Below are 17,144 nucleotides of genomic sequence, written 5' to 3'. Positions count from 1 at the left end.
TAGGTGCCACAACATTGCACAAATGCAAGAAAGGAAAAGGAAAAGAAGAGGACATAATAGAACAGGCTGTGATCTTTATTTAGCGTTTCCCCACTGAAATACTTGCTGAGAGACAGCTCTAAAAGAAAATCAAGAGAAAAGGAAGATGCTAAATAGAAAAGGAGGGGAGGGGGAGAAGGAGGATGTAAATGTGATTACACACACACACACACGCACACGCACACACACACACACACACACTCTGCAGCATGAGGTTAAGGTGGAACTAATCAAGTAAAAACACACTCATTATTCTGTTGAAACAGGAATAATACCCTAAATTTAACTAGGGGATCCTCAGAGTGGAGGCTTTTACTCTGCAAATCTGCATGGAATAATGGTTATGTCATTTAATGACCGTATTGCAGTCTCTGAGCATATAGTCTTTCAGCACAAATCTATACATGTGAGGGCTTGTCTTAAAAGGCAGTAGTTGCACATTAAATAAATTTAAAGCATAATGTTTATTGGAAGTATGTCCCATAGTGTTCAAAGAGGATTGCTCCATTGTAAGTGTGTCTAGGGTTGCAGTCCCAGGGATAATTATTAATCTAATGCAGGCGTGTTCTTCTTCTGATGCCATCTTTTTTTCTTTTTTTACTGTATCAATAGGTCTGCTGCTTCCTCACCACTTCCTTGCCAGGTTTCCCCCCTATCACTTATTGCAGTGTGGAGGGGATTATTTTCATTGGGATCGCACACAGGGAGGGAAGGTTAAAACCTCCCCAGGTATTGCAGTTAAAATTAAAATTCCCTCCTACCCATAGTATAAATTAAACAAAAACCTCAATGCAGATGATTGCTAATGATGCATTTAGTGTCAAGTGTAGTTTGGCCCTAATGCTGATAGTTTATTTTGTCCTGATGAAGTTCTGTTAATGAAGGCCTCTTTCCTGTTGGGTTGAAACATATGTACTTGGTTAGACTCATCAATCAAAAAACCTGTTGGTTAAAAATGTGGCCCAAATAAATTAGATAGATAATGCAAGTACTCAGAAAAACAACAATTGGCAGGTCTCATTTTAGAAGAGAGATTTCTTCCTCTCACATACACACAGAAGAAGTGCCTTTTTTATAATGGACCCTGCTCTGAAACTTTCGGACGCAACCAATTAATGAATTAAATCTGATACAGCTAGGCAACTAAAATTTTGTGACAGCCCTACTTCCCTGTCTTTTTTTGCCAGCTTCTGACATTCTGTAGAAGTATACTTATGGGTGTCCACAGGGCAAGAGAGGCGCAGGCTAGTCAACAAGAGATTTGGAATGACCTAAAAATCAATCCTATGCCATATTCACACTCAGTGCACTTTTATAGAGAAGAGCCTTCCTTAGGTTGAATCCACAAACATATTAAAAATGCTGTGAAAATGTTGTTGTTGTTTTAAAAAAAGTTTTGAAAAGTACATTGAATTTTGCATAGCTCACTGTCACCATCTAATGTCACATTTATACGTTGCACATTTAAAACATTTTATTTGCAACTGTGTAGATGTGTAGATGAGGGACCCAGGTGGCGCTGTGGGTTAAAACCGCAGAGTCTAGGGCTTGCTGATCAGAAGGTCGGCGGTTCGAATCCCTGCAATGGGGTGAGCTCCCGTTGCTCGGTCCCAGCTCCTGCCCACCTAGCAGTTCAAAAGCACATCAAAGTGCAAGTAGATAAATAGGGACCGCTCCAGCGGGAAGGTAAACGGCGTTTCCGCACGCTGCTCTGGTTCGCCAGAAGCAACTTTGTCATGCTGGCCACATGACCCGGAAGCTGTCTGCGGACAAACGGCCTATAGAGCGAGATGAGCGCCGCAACCCCAGAGTCGGACACGACTGGACCTGGTGGTCAGGGGCCCCTTTACCTTTACCTTTTTAGATGAGTCCTTAGATGCTGATCTAATTATTCTGCTTCTGCAAATGTTACAAGATTTGGAAGCCCTAGAAATACAATTATAATATAAAGAAATGAGCTGTGATGCTTCTTCAGTCATCAGATGAAGAGTTTTGGGTACTGGTGGACCTGGTCCAGCTTTTTGATGGGGACCAAGAATAGAAGCCAAAGGTAACCCAGCAGAATAGAAAACAGAAATGCTGACAGGCTTCTCTGGAAATGGGTAGCAAATAACATTTTATTGGGAAACTGAAACTTAGTGCTAATGTTTTGATTGGTTGAAGGCTAAAAGAAAGACACGAAGGGTTTTCTATAAAAGGTTGCTACACAGAAAGCAAATCTGTAGACCTGTTTCTGTCTGTTTAGCTATGGGACTCTCAAGAGTCTCCTCCAGCACCATAATTCAAAAGCATCAATTCTTCGGCGATCAGCCTTCTTTATGGTCCAGCTCTCACTTCCATACATCACTACTGGGAAAACCATAGCTTTAACTATACGGACCTTTGTCGGCAAGGTGATGTCTCTGCTTTTTAAGATGCTGTCTAGGTTTGTCATTGCTTTTCTCCCAAGAAGCAGGTGTCTTTTAATTTCATGACTGCTGTCACCATCTGCAGAGATGATGGAACCCAGGAAAGTAAAATCTCTCACTGCCTCCATTTCTTCCCCTTCTATTTGCCAGGAGGTGTTGGGACCAGTGGCCATGATCTTTGTTTTTTTGATGTTGCACTTCAGACCATATTTTGCGCTCTCCTCTTTCACCCTCATTAAAAGGTTCTTTAATTCCTCCTCACTTTCTGCCATCAAGGTTGTGTCATCAGCATATCTGAGGTTGTTGATATTTCTTCCGGCAATCTTAATTCCGGTTTGGGATTCATCCAGCCCAGCCTTTCGCATGATGAATTCTGCATATAAGTTAAATAAGCAAGGAGACAATATCTTTATCTTGGTAGTAGTATCTGTAACTACTTTAACTGGTAAAATAAAAAAATTCCTTCAGTAGCACCTTAAAGACCAACTAAGTTTTTATTTTGGCATGAGCTTTCGTGTGCATGCACACTTCTTCAGATACCTGGTAACTACTTTAAAAAGCAGAAGACAGACAGTGGGCCCGAGGCACATGCTGAAGATACTTTGGGCAAGTAGCACCCTATGTGTCTGCCTGAAAAGAGACATAAAATACAGGCACGGGCAGGGCATGAGAACATCACAATTAAAAGTACTGAGGCAGCTCCTAGTACTGTACACCTTGGGCTATGGGGAACCACATCTTGAAAGAAAATCCTCTATCTTATATGTTATAATTTGAGCTGCTAAAACACTACAGACAGTAAGACTTCAGGTTTGCTCGTATGGGTCCAAGAGCATTCTAAATAGTCTCCTTGGTTAGCATACTCTTCTGGTTTCAAAGGACCTGTATGTTTTTTCTGCATCATACTTCTCTAGCCTGTGGTACAAGGGGTACCAGTTATGTGCATTTCAAAAATTTGTACCAAGTAGTGGTTCACGTGAAGATGCTTCAGACTTCTTTTCCTGCGTCATGAACAGGAATAAGGTGCCAAATGCAAGAGTCATAGAGGAAAATAATCAGAAGCTGTACTTTATAATGTCGGCCGTTTTGTATGGTGGCCCATAAGATTATGCTATTCATGGTAAAATCAGTACTACAGGTAGCATGTCAGAACTTTTACAGCAGGGGTCAACAACCTGGCAACAGGACATCCATGAAGGCTTCCAGTGGTGCCCTGGGCAGGGCCCCTAGATTCTGAGCTTTCATTTCAAAAATAATAAGTAAGTTTCTAGCCCTCATAGAAGGAAAGTTTGGGGGGAAGATGTGCAGTTACATTCTAGGCAATTTATGCGAAATGATACTGGTGGCTGGCTTGTATAGTTTTCCTGGTACTATTTTTTGCTCTTCTGGAAAATGTATACATGAAGAGTATTAAAGGTCAACATTTGCTTTTCATGCACTTGGTGTATGTTAATAAAAAGTTTGGTTGTTGTTTTTCTCTGCTTTGAACATTAAAACAACAACAAAGGAAATTAAACCACAAACCCTGGAAAAAAAGAATTCTAGAATCTACTTGAAATTCAGCAAAGGGCAGGAAATACAGCTCCAGAGCTGCCAGTTTGTCCTCAGATTACCCTACTGTCAGCTGGGAACTTGAGCTGCTGAATATAGAAAGAATCCTATAGAGACAATAATCAGGACGGCTAATATCACAATGCGTTTGAAGATACAGAGTGAGCAGATCTCTACAACTCATGTGTTGGGACCTATTTTGTTTCCCATTCACATGGGAAATCTTAGGTTGGTACAGGTTTGTGTGTGTTTTTTTAATAGTGCCTACTCAATAGTTCCCATATGAGTACTCTTTGCAACTTGAACAAAATGTACCGTATTTAAATGTATGTCTTAGATTCTGTGTAAAAATCTACAGTTGTGGGTGACTGAAATAAACAAGAACTTTAGAGTCTGATTGTATGCGTTGATTATTCTTAGGATAAGAGTGTTAGCCTAGAGGCTCTCTTGTCTCCCTGTCTGTACATGAAGGCTAGAATAGTGCCAGGTTCCAAAGAAGTATGCGGATGATAACTTGAATAATTCCTTGAGATTCTGTTATTCAGTGATGAGCAGGGCAGGAAGGCTGTGTGTGTGTGAGAGAGAGAGAGGGGGGGGATACACAGAGAGATACTGTGCACACACGTACACAGTTAGTGCAGTGATGGCCAAACTCGGCCCTCCAGGTGTTTTGGGACTACAACTCCCACCATCCCTAGCTAACAGGACCAGCGGTCAGGGATGATGGGAAATGTAGTCCCAAAACAGCTGGAGGGCCTAGTTTGGCCATCACTGCAGTAGTGGAATGGTACATTTTGAAGTGCATGAGTTAAATGTTACAGCCCTGTAGCTATGCTCCCAGGAAAGTCTGTAGCCATACCCTTAGGGGAACCATATACAGTAGACACACAAAGAGCAGCAGTACATATCACAACACCCAATTTATTAGGATCAGTGCTATGCATCGTTACCTAAGAGTTAGCTCTATTGAAGCCAATGGTGCTTTGCATCTGACTGCTTAGGTTTAACTTGTAAATCATACCAAGTTTTAACAAAATTTCTTCAGCCAGCTTTAAGTCTGAAGTGGCAGTGATATTGTGTCACTCTTTAAACTGCTGGTGTGAAGAAGCAATGCTATCAAAAGAAAGGAAAAGAAGTATATAACCTCTGCTTGATCAAGTTCCTCATTCTCTGCCTTCCTCTTTATAAGTATATTGAAATGTTTTTTTGGAAGGTGAACTAGCTGGTTTCTCTAAATGCCACGGCAGAACATCCTGAAGCCAGTGAGTTATTTTATGGTGTTTCTCTGTTCTTTCCACTTCCTCTTCATTTGTGTTGGGATGCATTTAGGTCGTCTATTGAAACCAAATGCCCTATTTAAATAATGATTTAAAAAAAGACCCAGCCCACAACATGCCTTATGTTTCTAAACTGTGGAGAAATGTTACCTGCCATAATGAGTTTTCTGGAGATAAAGGAAGCAATGGTTGTTCATCATGTGAAATCTCACAAGATAAATGATAACTTTAACACAGTAAAAATAGGATTTCACACAACACCACGGTTGGGATCTGATTCTGATCTCATGTACCTGGGTGCATATAATTGCCTTCCATTGAGTTAATTTGGGACTTCACAGCAATTGGGATCAGAGCTTGTTATGCATTTTTGGAACATTTTGTGGCAGACAGTCTCTTTACTACAAGATAGAAAATAGCATTCACAAATAACAGCAATATTCTTTGTCTGGCAAACTTTTTTTTAGGTTTGACCCAAAATGTGTTTAAAAGTCAGAAAAGTGATACATTTCAATAGGCATTGGCCCACTGAAATAGAATGCATGTTTCTGGGATAATCACTAAAGGAGTTTTGCATACTTAAAAATGACTGTGTTTTCCCCTTTGGGTTATAAAATTCCAAACAGCTCGGTATGCATAGATATGTGCCATTATTTTAAAAGTACGTTCCACAGTGTGGATGTGCTTGTTTCTGATATAGAATCCAAGTCAGTTGTCTTATTCTTACATGTGGACTTTAGTTCTCTATTGACTGTAATGCAAATAATTCAAAGAAATATTCATTGCCCAGGGTAGTGTGTATTGTCAATAAACTGGAAGTTGAGGATCTACAGAACAATTCTAAGGTTGGGCTGCCTAATAGGATACAGAATGTTCCTAGAGAGGCAAGGTTGCTGAATTTCCAAATGTAATGGAAAGCCTAACAAGCTCCCCCTTTCAAACCTCCTGTTCCTGATCACCTTTCTGTAAAGTGACCATTTTGGTAATGGCCTGTGTCCTGTCTTGAGCCTCATATTTTGAGCTCAGTATGTGAAATCACAAAGTGTGTGAGTCTCTAAACTTAGTGCCAGCCCCAAGATGATTTGTTGTTGTTGTTTAGACGTTTAGTCATGTCCGACTCTTCGTGACCCCATGGACCATAGCACGCCAGGCACTCCTGTCTTCCACTGCCTCCCACAGTTTGGTCAAACTCATGTTCGTAGCTTCGAGAACACTGTCCAACCATCTCATCCTCTGTCGTCCCCTTCTCCTTGTGCCCTCAATCTTTCCCAACATCAGGGTCTTTTCCAGGGAGTCTTCTCTTCTCATGAGGTGGCCAAAGTATTGGAGCCTCAGCTTCAGGATCTGTCCTTCCAGTGAGCACTCAGGGCTGATTTCCTTCAGAATGGATAGGTTTGATATTCTTGCAGTCCATGGGACTTTCAAGAGTCTCCTCCAGCACCATAATTCAAAAGCATCAATTCTTCGGCGATCAGCCTTCTTTATGGTCCAGCTCTCACTTCCATACATCACTACTGGGAAAACCATAGCTTTAACTATACGGACCTTTGTAGGCACGGTGATGTCTCTGCTTTTTAAGATGCTGTCTAGGTTTGTCATTGCTTTTCTCCCAAGAAGCAGGCGTCTTTTAATTTTGTGACTGCTGTCACCATCTGCAGAGATCAAGGAGCCCAAGAAAGTAAAATCTCTCACTGCCTCCATTTCTTCCCCTTCTATTTGCCAGGAGGTGATGGGACCAGTGGCCATGATCTTGGTTTTTTTTTATGTTGAGCTTCAGACCATATTTTGTGCTCTCCTCTTTCACCCTCATTAAAAGGTTCTTTAATTCCTCCTCACTTTCTGTCATCAAGGTTGTGTCATCTGCATATCTGAGGTTGTTGATATTTCTTCCGGCAATCTTAATTCCGGTTTGGGATTCATCTAGTCCAGCCTTTCGCATGATCTGCAAATAAACAGGATTTAGGTTCCACATTTTAGTATTGCAATACTAATTCAAATAGCCTTAAATGAGAGGCCAGTTAAGAATAATCTGCATGCAAAAGTGATGTTGGTCATAGCTTTCTTAGTTTTTAAAAACTTTTTTTTTTCAACAGGAAATTTTTCTAGATTTCTTCTTGCCATTTCTGCCTGTCTGGGCTGGGTTGCTGCTTATTTTTTATCTCATTTCTAGCCTTAAAATTTTGTTCTTGATTGTTGCTATGCGCCAGGCAGCACGCATGCATGTATGTAATGTATATGTGGAACCCGTGGAGCCATGTCCAAATTTAACTCAATATGACGCATTAACAGCAGCAAGAAAATCCAGACACAGCAGAAAAATATTCTAGTGTTTGTTGAAAGGTTAGCAAGGGACGTTTTGCCAGTCCTTTCAAAATATATTTCCACATATTGGCTATACTGACACTTGAAGTTGTTCAGCATGTTCACATAAAATTCCATAGAATATTCCAGAAGCACAATTAAGTTGCAGCTGCATTTCCTTCTCCATGTGTACCACGCATGTTAACCAGGCATGAATTGGCACTTATGGGGAGATTTCCATCACTGTCATATAGGGCTCCCCGTTGTTGCTTGTGTTTGACAGTAATTTAATCTCCCCGTTCTGAGTTCACAAATTCTTTAATCTGTTTGCTATCTTGTCTCATCCCTGCAGCAATTTTATTAAACTGAAAAAAAGAAAATGATATTTGAGCACTGAAGTGTCTTTGCAGAAAGCCTTAGGTCCTGCTTGGATGATTTATAGTACTTTATAATAGAAAACTCTCTGAATAATATCATACCAAATGTCCATATCACAAATCCAAAATAGCAATTCTTGCAATGGTCAAAGCACAGTCATCAAGACTTTGCTTTGCAGAGTTAGGAAGGAAGGGCTGCCAAAACTGAAACTTCAGCAGCTAGAAAGCTATACACAAAACTGAATTCAAAACTGATTCCCAGCTGTGCAAGCAGATAATGCCACCATATTGCCCATGGTGATATGTGATCCAAGTAACTGTTGCCATCACTCAAAAAGTAGTGATGGCCACCAGTTTGGACATCTTCAAAAAAAGATTAGAAAAATTCATAATTATTATACTAATTAAATTTCTATTCATAAGGATTAGGCTGCCCATGTTGTAGGCACTATGCCTCTTAAATGTCAGTTGCCGGGAATCACTAGTGGAGAGAGTGCTGTTGCACCCAGGTGCTGCTTTCAGACTTACCACAAGCACCTGGTTGGCCACTGTGAGAACAAGTCTGCTCACCTTTTCCAGTGTTTCCAGTGGGCCGCATTGTGGTCAAGCATCTAGGCTCTTTCAGTGATCTGGCAGGGGCCGGAGATTGATGCCCCCCGTGCTGTCCTGGTCATGTCACCGGGGCTGGGGGGGGGCTACGGCCAGGGGTTGCTCTGCTGTCCAATCAGCACTAGTGGGGTCGTGACCATGGGAAATGTTAATTGTGGTGCGGCTGGGGGCCCCTCGTCTCTCACCCTTCACTGGATCCCAATGGGAATCCCTCGGGGTGCCCCTATTTGATGTAAGTCATAGGGCTCCCCCTATTGGTAGTTTACTCTTAGAGGGACTCCTTGCAGTTGGGCAGGAGTCAAGACAGAGCCTGGCTTCACCCAATGCCCAAGCCAAACCGCTCACATCTGTAACCAATAAAGGTGTGGCCTATTTAAACCCATAAACCTAAATACTTGTGTCCGTGTGTTTATTACCCACTAGGGAACTGCAGGTCATGGGGCCTTGACAAACAAGTTGCTGCTCTAGATGGGCCATTGGCCTGATCCAGCAGGCTCTTGCATTGGTATTCCAAATGCCCAATAGAAATCGGGTACACTTGGTTAATTCTTATATGCATGTTAAAGACAAAAAATGGTGGCAGTCTGTTTTTCAAATTGGGGAGTTTTAGAGGAAAGCATGCTAGCTGCACATAACAAACTGTACCCAGGGCTATGTACCAAGTTAGCTGCTACATTACCCCTATATGTCCCTGCTTTGGGTATATTGTCATTTATCTAAAAGCCTTGGAATATAGAATATTTTCGAGAGAAATCAGATTGGAAAGGGAGAGACTATGATTCTTTCATGACTTGCCATGTGGGGCTGTTACGAATTTCTGTACAACAGAGCCAGTTCCAAACATATCAAATTACAGCTGCCCAGTTATAGAATTTCCAGTTCTGACGGCTTGTAATTTATTTTTGTCTTTGGAATCTCAATGCTCTTTATTCTTGGTATCATTCCATGCTATATACAATTGTTCCATGTTTCAATTTAGAATTCATAATTTAATTGGATGAGCTGTGAACCTCTAGCTATTTGAACTTCTCATAGTACTACTGACATGGAAAAGTTGGCTGTCACTTCCTGAATGATCATCATCTCCAATTCAGACATATTTACATTAAAGCTAAATATAGTGCTGTAAACTTCTAAGATATTTTAGTTCACTGAGTGTCCCTTTGCAGAGGAAAGTAAAAATGTTGTGTATAAAAAGAACTAGAATTTTTTTTTTCTTATTGGAAGTCTGAAGTACAGGAGAATCTTTGACACTGTGTCCTATACACCCAAGGGAGAAGAAGCCACACAAATAACTTTCCCAGTTTTTTCAGAGCCTGACTTATACATGAAGTTACATGTGAGATGGCTTCCTAAAATATATTATTAAAATGTATTTTTAAAATGTAAGCATAGGAAGTGGGGTTCTTTTTGAATTGGGATGACAGTGTGCAAGTAGGAGATATTTAACTCTTCCTGCCATAACAAAAGTTGATGGTTCTCTGACGCAGTAACTAGTGGTAGAAAAAACTCCCATTTGCATTAATGGGGGGCTTCCTCCCTCCCCCCCCCCCGTCACAAACTGTACTACAGGGTGATTTTGTCCCAATTGCAGCAGGGAAAGGTTAAACCTTTCCTCCTTGTATGATGTGGCTCCAATTCAAAATGGACCCCCATTGCTACTAGTAAATGAAAAACCTCACAGGAAACGGCAGGGAACACCTTTAACATTATGTGCAGAATTAGACCCCCATTTCAAAAAAGGACTGAAATCAGGGGGAAGTTTACAGGTGATTAAAGTGTCCCTTGTGTTAGTCTGCATGTCATTTTGGGAGCCCTTCGAATGTTCGAATTGTAATAAGAAATTGTGCAACAGTTTGGAGACGTCTGTTTGGTTTACCGTGCCTGAATCCTCCAATGGAACTGTCTTTTTTTTTAATATAAACTTTATTGAGATTAAAATACACAAGCACACAAAAAAGATACCAAAGAAAAACACACATTAAAAATACAAAGAAAAAAGAAAAAACGAAAAAACAAACAGATACATGTATAAGTACAAAAAAAAACCTAACGATGTCTAAGTAACAATAAATCATAATTCAAATACGAATTAAAATTAACTGTCATACTGATAGGAGACTCTGTACTGCAGACAATACCAGGAAAAGGCAAAGTTTACTTGCTTGTTGTGCTTTTATAAATGAGTAACAGAACTCCACCCCCCATGTTATGATATAGATTTCTTATCTGGAATAATGTCATATTTGTTACTAGTACTGAGACTGTGAACTGGTACTTTCTAATTTGCCCACCAGCATGTTCTTACAATAATGGTCTAGTATAATCTAGACAAGAGCATTCACTATTTCAGTCCCTTTGTAGCAGGTTCCAAACAGGAGTGGGGCTAGTAGAGCTATTTTCCCAGCTCAAGATACTGATCAAACATTTCAAGTATTCAAAGCACAAGAAGCTCCTGAAAAGATTTATAGAATTCATTGCAAAGGCCCGGGAGATTTGCCATTTGGACGGTCCTTTATACCATTTTGAACTTCATCTGTCGATATTTCTGTTTCAAATGGAACTTTTTGTTCTGTAATCTGTGGGGGTTTTCGTTTTTCCAAAAAGCTATGTATTCTAAACTATTAAATTCTGTCACTGTAGAGATTCCTAGGGGTGCAAAACTTTGTTGTTGATGTTGACAAATGTTTCTCTTACTGCTTTTTATAATTGATTTCTTCTGAACAGTTGAGGCTATAATGGCTGGGGCATTAGTGGGATAGCATATTTTTGAAAGCATACAGTTGGCTTTCTTTCCAGATTTAAAAAAAATCATTGGGCACATGAGAGAGTTGCTAGTGCCTAGAGATGTGGTAATGTTGCCAAGTTGCACATGATTATCTTCGGCTTAAGCTTTTGTTTCTTGGGAAGTACCAATGATCAGTTGTTGTTGAAGAGATATTAGCATCTTTCCCAAGATGATCTGCTGAGAGGGCTGCTTTGGTTTTCATCATCTAGGTAATGGCCTTCCTCTAATATACTCTTTAAATGACCTAGGGGAAGAGTGTCCTTTTGTCATTTCTTTCAAATCTCTGCTATATATAGGCTTACTGATAAATTTGGAAGAGGTTTCCTTTTTTTAGCTTGTAGGAGAGAAATCTCCAGATGGGGACCCAAATGCTGACATCCTGTGCTTTGTAGATAATGTTGGATGGGGGGGTGGATTTGGGGGGGGGGGAGAGAGAGAGAAGGGTGATACGACATAGGTATCATTCATCTCGGATGTTAGAAATCTTGCTATTCCTATTACAAACCAGTTCAGAACTACTAGTTATCCATCATTGTAGAAAATGAAAAGTAGCATCTTCACAATTTATGTTTCATCAGTTGTGTATTTGTTCACTCTTTACAGAAGAATATAAGTTATTTTTTTAGATATGGCTTGTTGATTAGAGCTGGTTCATTTGTGTTCCTGCTTTACATGTGCAGTTCAGTCATAGCTGCCAAGTTATCCCTTTTTTAAAGGGATTTTCCCTTATGCTGAATGGGCTTCCTCGTGAGAAAAGGGAAAACTTGGCAGCTATGAGTTCAGTGTCAAGAACCTTTATTCAGAAATAAGTTCTATTGAGGTTAACACAGCCCTTTGCATGCTGTCTTGGGAATAAGCCTCACTGAAATCTGTGAGACTTAATTCTGAGTTAACACACATAGGATTGCACTGTAAACGCCCCAAAATGTTTTTATATGGGAACAATAAACTATGCACGGAATGTATAAAACATTAAAGAGTATTTCAAAGTGATATATTTGTGTGAGAGAGAATTCGCTACCAAAAATATGTGAAAAAGCAAAGGGTATTTGTGTACCAACACATTGCACCTCTTGAAGTAATTCAGGTTGTTTCTGATCTCTTTTCACTGCCAAATATTTAATTAGTATTATTTCCTTTTGAATTTGTATAGTATTTGCTTCTTAAGTTTGGAAAATCCATTTCCCCCCTAAATCAATATAATTGGGTTTTGTGTATGTATTTTACCAAGTTGGAAATGGTTGTACATTTATTTTGTACAGACTTCTAAATTAATGTAGCAATTTGCAATATTAAAGTGCATGAGGTACCTATATCAGAATCATACTTTTTGATGATGTTATCCTCCACGTAATATTTGTTCCACTGTCCAGTAATAAACTATTGAACAGTTATAGTCATGACTGCGCATGCTGCTTTTTGAGGGGTGGGGATGAGATTCATTTAGTAAATGATAAAATCCTATATCCTCACAGCTGTTGTTTTAATAATGAATTTTTGAAACAATATGCTTACTGTGTTTTAAATTAGCCCATGTCAAAATCTAGGTGTTGTTAGTCACACTACTTGTATTCAAATTTCAAATCAGTAAAATGCATTTGCTTCCTTGTGTTGTCTTGACTGTCTTGGACTTCCTCGTGTTAGACAGTTGACCCAATCCATAAGACATAAGGCGCTGCCTTATACTGAGTCAGATTGTTGGTTCATCTAGTTCAGAACTATTTGCACTGACAAGCAGTGGTCTCCAGGGTTTCAGACAGGGGACTTTCTGAGCCCTGCGTAAGGCACCAGGGATTGAACCTGGAACGTTTTTCACAGTCTTTCCAGTTAAACCTAGTTATGAAAGCAATGCTGCTTAACTTAGTTGCAGCTATATTCCATTGGTGTTGGTGAGTCTTAATCATAACAAACTTTAGCTGGTTTGGAGGCAATGTAGTGGCAATGCACTCTCAACAACATCATGAATGGAGATTCACTGCCTTTCAATTTCTTCTTTTGCATATTTAAAAGTGCTTCCAGACAGGGGTTTCATATGGAAAACAGGTTGTTCTTATATCACAAATGGGTAATTGCCAACAGGTCCCCCCCTCCCCTAATCTTACTATATATTATGAGGAAAAGATTAAATGCAGGGAGATTAAATGGAGAGAGGAATATCACCCACCCTTTTGATGCCAACATTGCTGTATGGACACTGAGGAGCACGATAAAACCCTAGTCCGGAAGCCACTAAGTCTCACTAGGTTGAAGGAGACTTACACACAAGGATACATGAGATTATAGGTTGGGCCATGAATATTGATCAGAAAGTGAAGCAGAAGGCCTTTAAAATGTACCATGGAAGTGGTAACAGGTTCTGTGAAAACATGCACACAAAGATGTTTTTATAGAGTCAATAGTGAATAGGAAGATAATAGTGTAAAAGTAAAGGTTTAAAATGAAGTACATTGAATATGCAGTGGGCAAGTTATTACCTGGATTTTTAAAAACAATTATTGTGTACTAATGGGAATTAAATACCCTATAATTGAAAAGAAAAGACTGCACAAATATATTTTACACTTCCCTTGACAAATCTTGATGTATAAACTTGGAAAACATAAGGGTTGAAAAACACAATTGCTTGTTTCCAGTCCTTGCACATGTTTTGCAATCTCAATTTCAGATATATCCATGTAATTCTAAGGGCAGCTATCTATGATTGTTTTCAATAAAATTTGAGATTCTCTTAGATCTAATGAGAACGTTAAATTGGTATTTTGAAAACTACAGGAAGCCTTAAAATGATATATTCTATTCATGGTCTCTATCACATTTTATTAAAAGATTTTCCTGAGAATCTCCTGGTAGGATATTTTCCTTTCAGGCACCAGCACAAATAGTTATGCTACGGGCATGGGTAAAACTGTAATTAAGCTGTTAAATAGAAAGTATACTTAGATAAGGTAAGATAGTCCATACATAAAAACCCAAGGCTAGAATAGAGCTTCATTGGTTTGGCTTTGAATTGTGACCATAAAAATAATGGGGAGTACCTTGCGTTGGTGAGTTGATGGTTTCTAATGTTGCAGCAGAATAATAAACAACCCAGTACTGAATCTACTTGCATAGCCATACGAAACATTTCAGTTATATATGGTTATTCAGTACAACATAGTCTGGATATTTTAGGTGAATAGTCATAGGATAATTGAGTACTGTGTGACCTATAGCTTTATCAATATCTTCTAGTTTAATAAATGTGTTTGTAGTGTTAGGTTGACAGTCATACTGATATGAGGTTTATGCACATCTTAATGCACTACATTTGGTGGGCTAAGAATGTTAATGACCACTTTGCCAATGATGGGTTGATTATGGTTTTGGCTGACATATTTTGCCTGTAATGAAGAAGCAATTTGAGGGTTGCACCACAGGCTATGATCACACTTGGAACTGCCACCATAAAAATGGCACCTCTATTGTAAAGTTGTTTCGAGAAGTGACCTCCAGGTTGTTAGTGTGGTTCTGCTAATGCTACAACATGGAGGCAAGCAGTGCAGGCAGGGTGCCAGTATTTACAGCATTTTGTTAATAAGGCTCATTCAGAATAACTGCCCAATGTTGCTGTAAAAGAATTAACAACTGTTGCTTTGCACCCAATCCATAATTGCAACAGGGTGAATTTAAGATAAGAACAATTAGCCTATACGTAGCTCAATACACTTTCCAAATCCCACCATACATAAGATGGCTCATTCAGACCAGACAAACCTTTTCATTGCTCAGCTGGGCATAGGCTATTGTGTGTGTGTGTGTGCGTGTGTGTGCGTGCGCACACACACACACACACACAATTATTTAGTCATATGCATATTTTTTTTTATTTTGCTCCTGATGCTGCTATTGGAAGCATGATACAATGTATATTCATGCAGATTCTTAAGTGCAGTGGAATGTGTTTATATATATATATATATATATATATATATATATATATATATATATATATATATATATATATAAAATTTGTAAGTGTGTGTATATATATATTGTCTGTGTGTATGAGAAACAGATGCACTGTAGGCAGATAAAGTAGATAAATATAGATTCAAATAGAAGCATAAGTGTATAAATATAGACACTATATGGAGTGAAGGCAGGCAGATCAGCACAGTTTCATTATTACTTGTATTCTGTATAATAAAAGAGTAGCTGACATTAAAATGACTGACTGAATGACACTGTCAGATTTCAGAAGACACAGTGTAAGGTAAGAAAATAACCTTTCTAGCAGTTTGAAGAGCAATTAAGCAAGAAGATTCAGTGTCTTTCATTATTTGCTTAATATATTTCTACTGGATTTTATTTTTGCAATTGGAGGGCAGAAGCAAAACATGCATTCTTACTATGCCCTAAAATAAATTTCTAAATAAATTGAATAATTAATAATAACCGAGCTTTGTAACATGGTGTGGGGCAGCTGCCCCATTTCTTTAAATATAGATTTCTCAATTTTTTGCTTCTACTGATCACCCAATAGGCTTTACTACAGAGTTTTAGATGGCAATTGATGAAGAAAATAAGATAGAAAATTCTGCATTGGTTAAAAAAGGGGGGGTTTATTGGATGTCTGATAAAGCCTCTGTATTGTGTGTTTCGTGAGTTTCCAAGTGTTGTGCTTATCATATTTTGATCTTGTCACATCTGCTCTTTGGATTTGCTACTATGAAACGGTATTGGACTCAAACAATGAACCTAGCTGCATTTTGCTAGAGTAGATTACTCTCGCAAAATAACCACCGCATTAACTTTTATCATCTTCATTGATTTCTACTTTCCTCTGTTACTTTCTTGGACAACAATGATAATGAATGTCTGAGTCTAAATTGTCCACACTTGCATCAATTTCAAACAGCTTGCTTCTGACGCGAAGTCTTGCGTATGTAAAAACCAATAGTTTTACTCTATTTCCCCTAAAAACAGAATAAGTAACAGAGAAAGATTCTGTGGATTTAAACATGGAACAAAATTTTCGTTCAGGTGAGACCTTGAGTGTTTTAAAAAGCCTTGACTGTACCATTGCAAGTATCTCAGTGCCATTAGCACACCTGAGAACTGCATCAAATGGCAGCGCTTCAGTTGAAAGTGTGGTTTGGGGTGTGAATTTTGCTCTATATCAGCCTTCTTCAACCTCGTAACCTCCAGACGTTTTGAACCACAACCTATACTGGGTGGGTGGGTGGGAGGGAGCTGTGGTCCAGAGTTTCCCAACCTCCCTGGAGCAGATTTTGGAGGTTCATGGTAGAGGAAAGGAGGAGGCCTATTGTATGAGCACACACACTCCCAGTTCTAGGTTGGATTGCACCCATTGATCAACTTACTATAAATCAATATTTCTTTTGAATATGTAGAAAATGTGTTACAGCTGTCGCTATGTAGGATGAGTACCGTAAGTTTAAAACATAGTAAGACTGATTTCTCTGCTTCTCTCACACACATTTAGTTCTATTATTTTTATATGTATGAAAATGCAGTATGGAGCCAAACTCTAACTCAGTGTTTCTCTTGAATAGCTTCCGTTGTGCTGTAATCGGTTCCAGAATGATGGAACTTGGGAGATTCATGTGACTAATGAAAGCCATTCGGAGATAAAAAGGTAAGTTGTAATATTAAGGACCAAACTTGATGTTGCATGACAGAGTTCCCTCACTTCTGCATCTTACTGCACCCGTTTGTAACAGGTATCTTGTGATGTGTTGTTACTGTGTCCTTTGCTTTCTGCTCACCCACCCCACATGCTACAATGATGCTA

At 39.2% G+C, this 17,144-nt stretch overlaps 1 protein-coding gene across 28 annotated transcripts in view; it reads left to right on the top strand.

Moving 5' to 3' along the window:
• The window catches only part of ZBTB20 (zinc finger and BTB domain containing 20), a 520,201-nt gene that overhangs the window by 217,818 nt on the left and 285,239 nt on the right, over nt 1-17,144 (top strand). For all 28 annotated transcript variants that reach the window (XM_035115408.3, XM_088668206.1, XM_035115410.3 and 25 more), the window contains one exon: nt 16,906-16,988. The gene's annotated coding sequence lies outside the window, so the exon portion shown is untranslated. The remainder of the gene's footprint in view (nt 1-16,905; nt 16,989-17,144) is intronic.

This window comes from Zootoca vivipara, chromosome 4 (assembly GCF_965207765.1).
Source record: "Zootoca vivipara chromosome 4, rZooViv2.hap1.1, whole genome shotgun sequence".
NCBI lineage: Eukaryota > Metazoa > Chordata > Lepidosauria > Squamata > Lacertidae > Zootoca > Zootoca vivipara.
The sequence above is the reverse complement of the archived record's forward strand: the minus strand, read 5'-3'. Positions and strand labels throughout refer to the sequence as shown.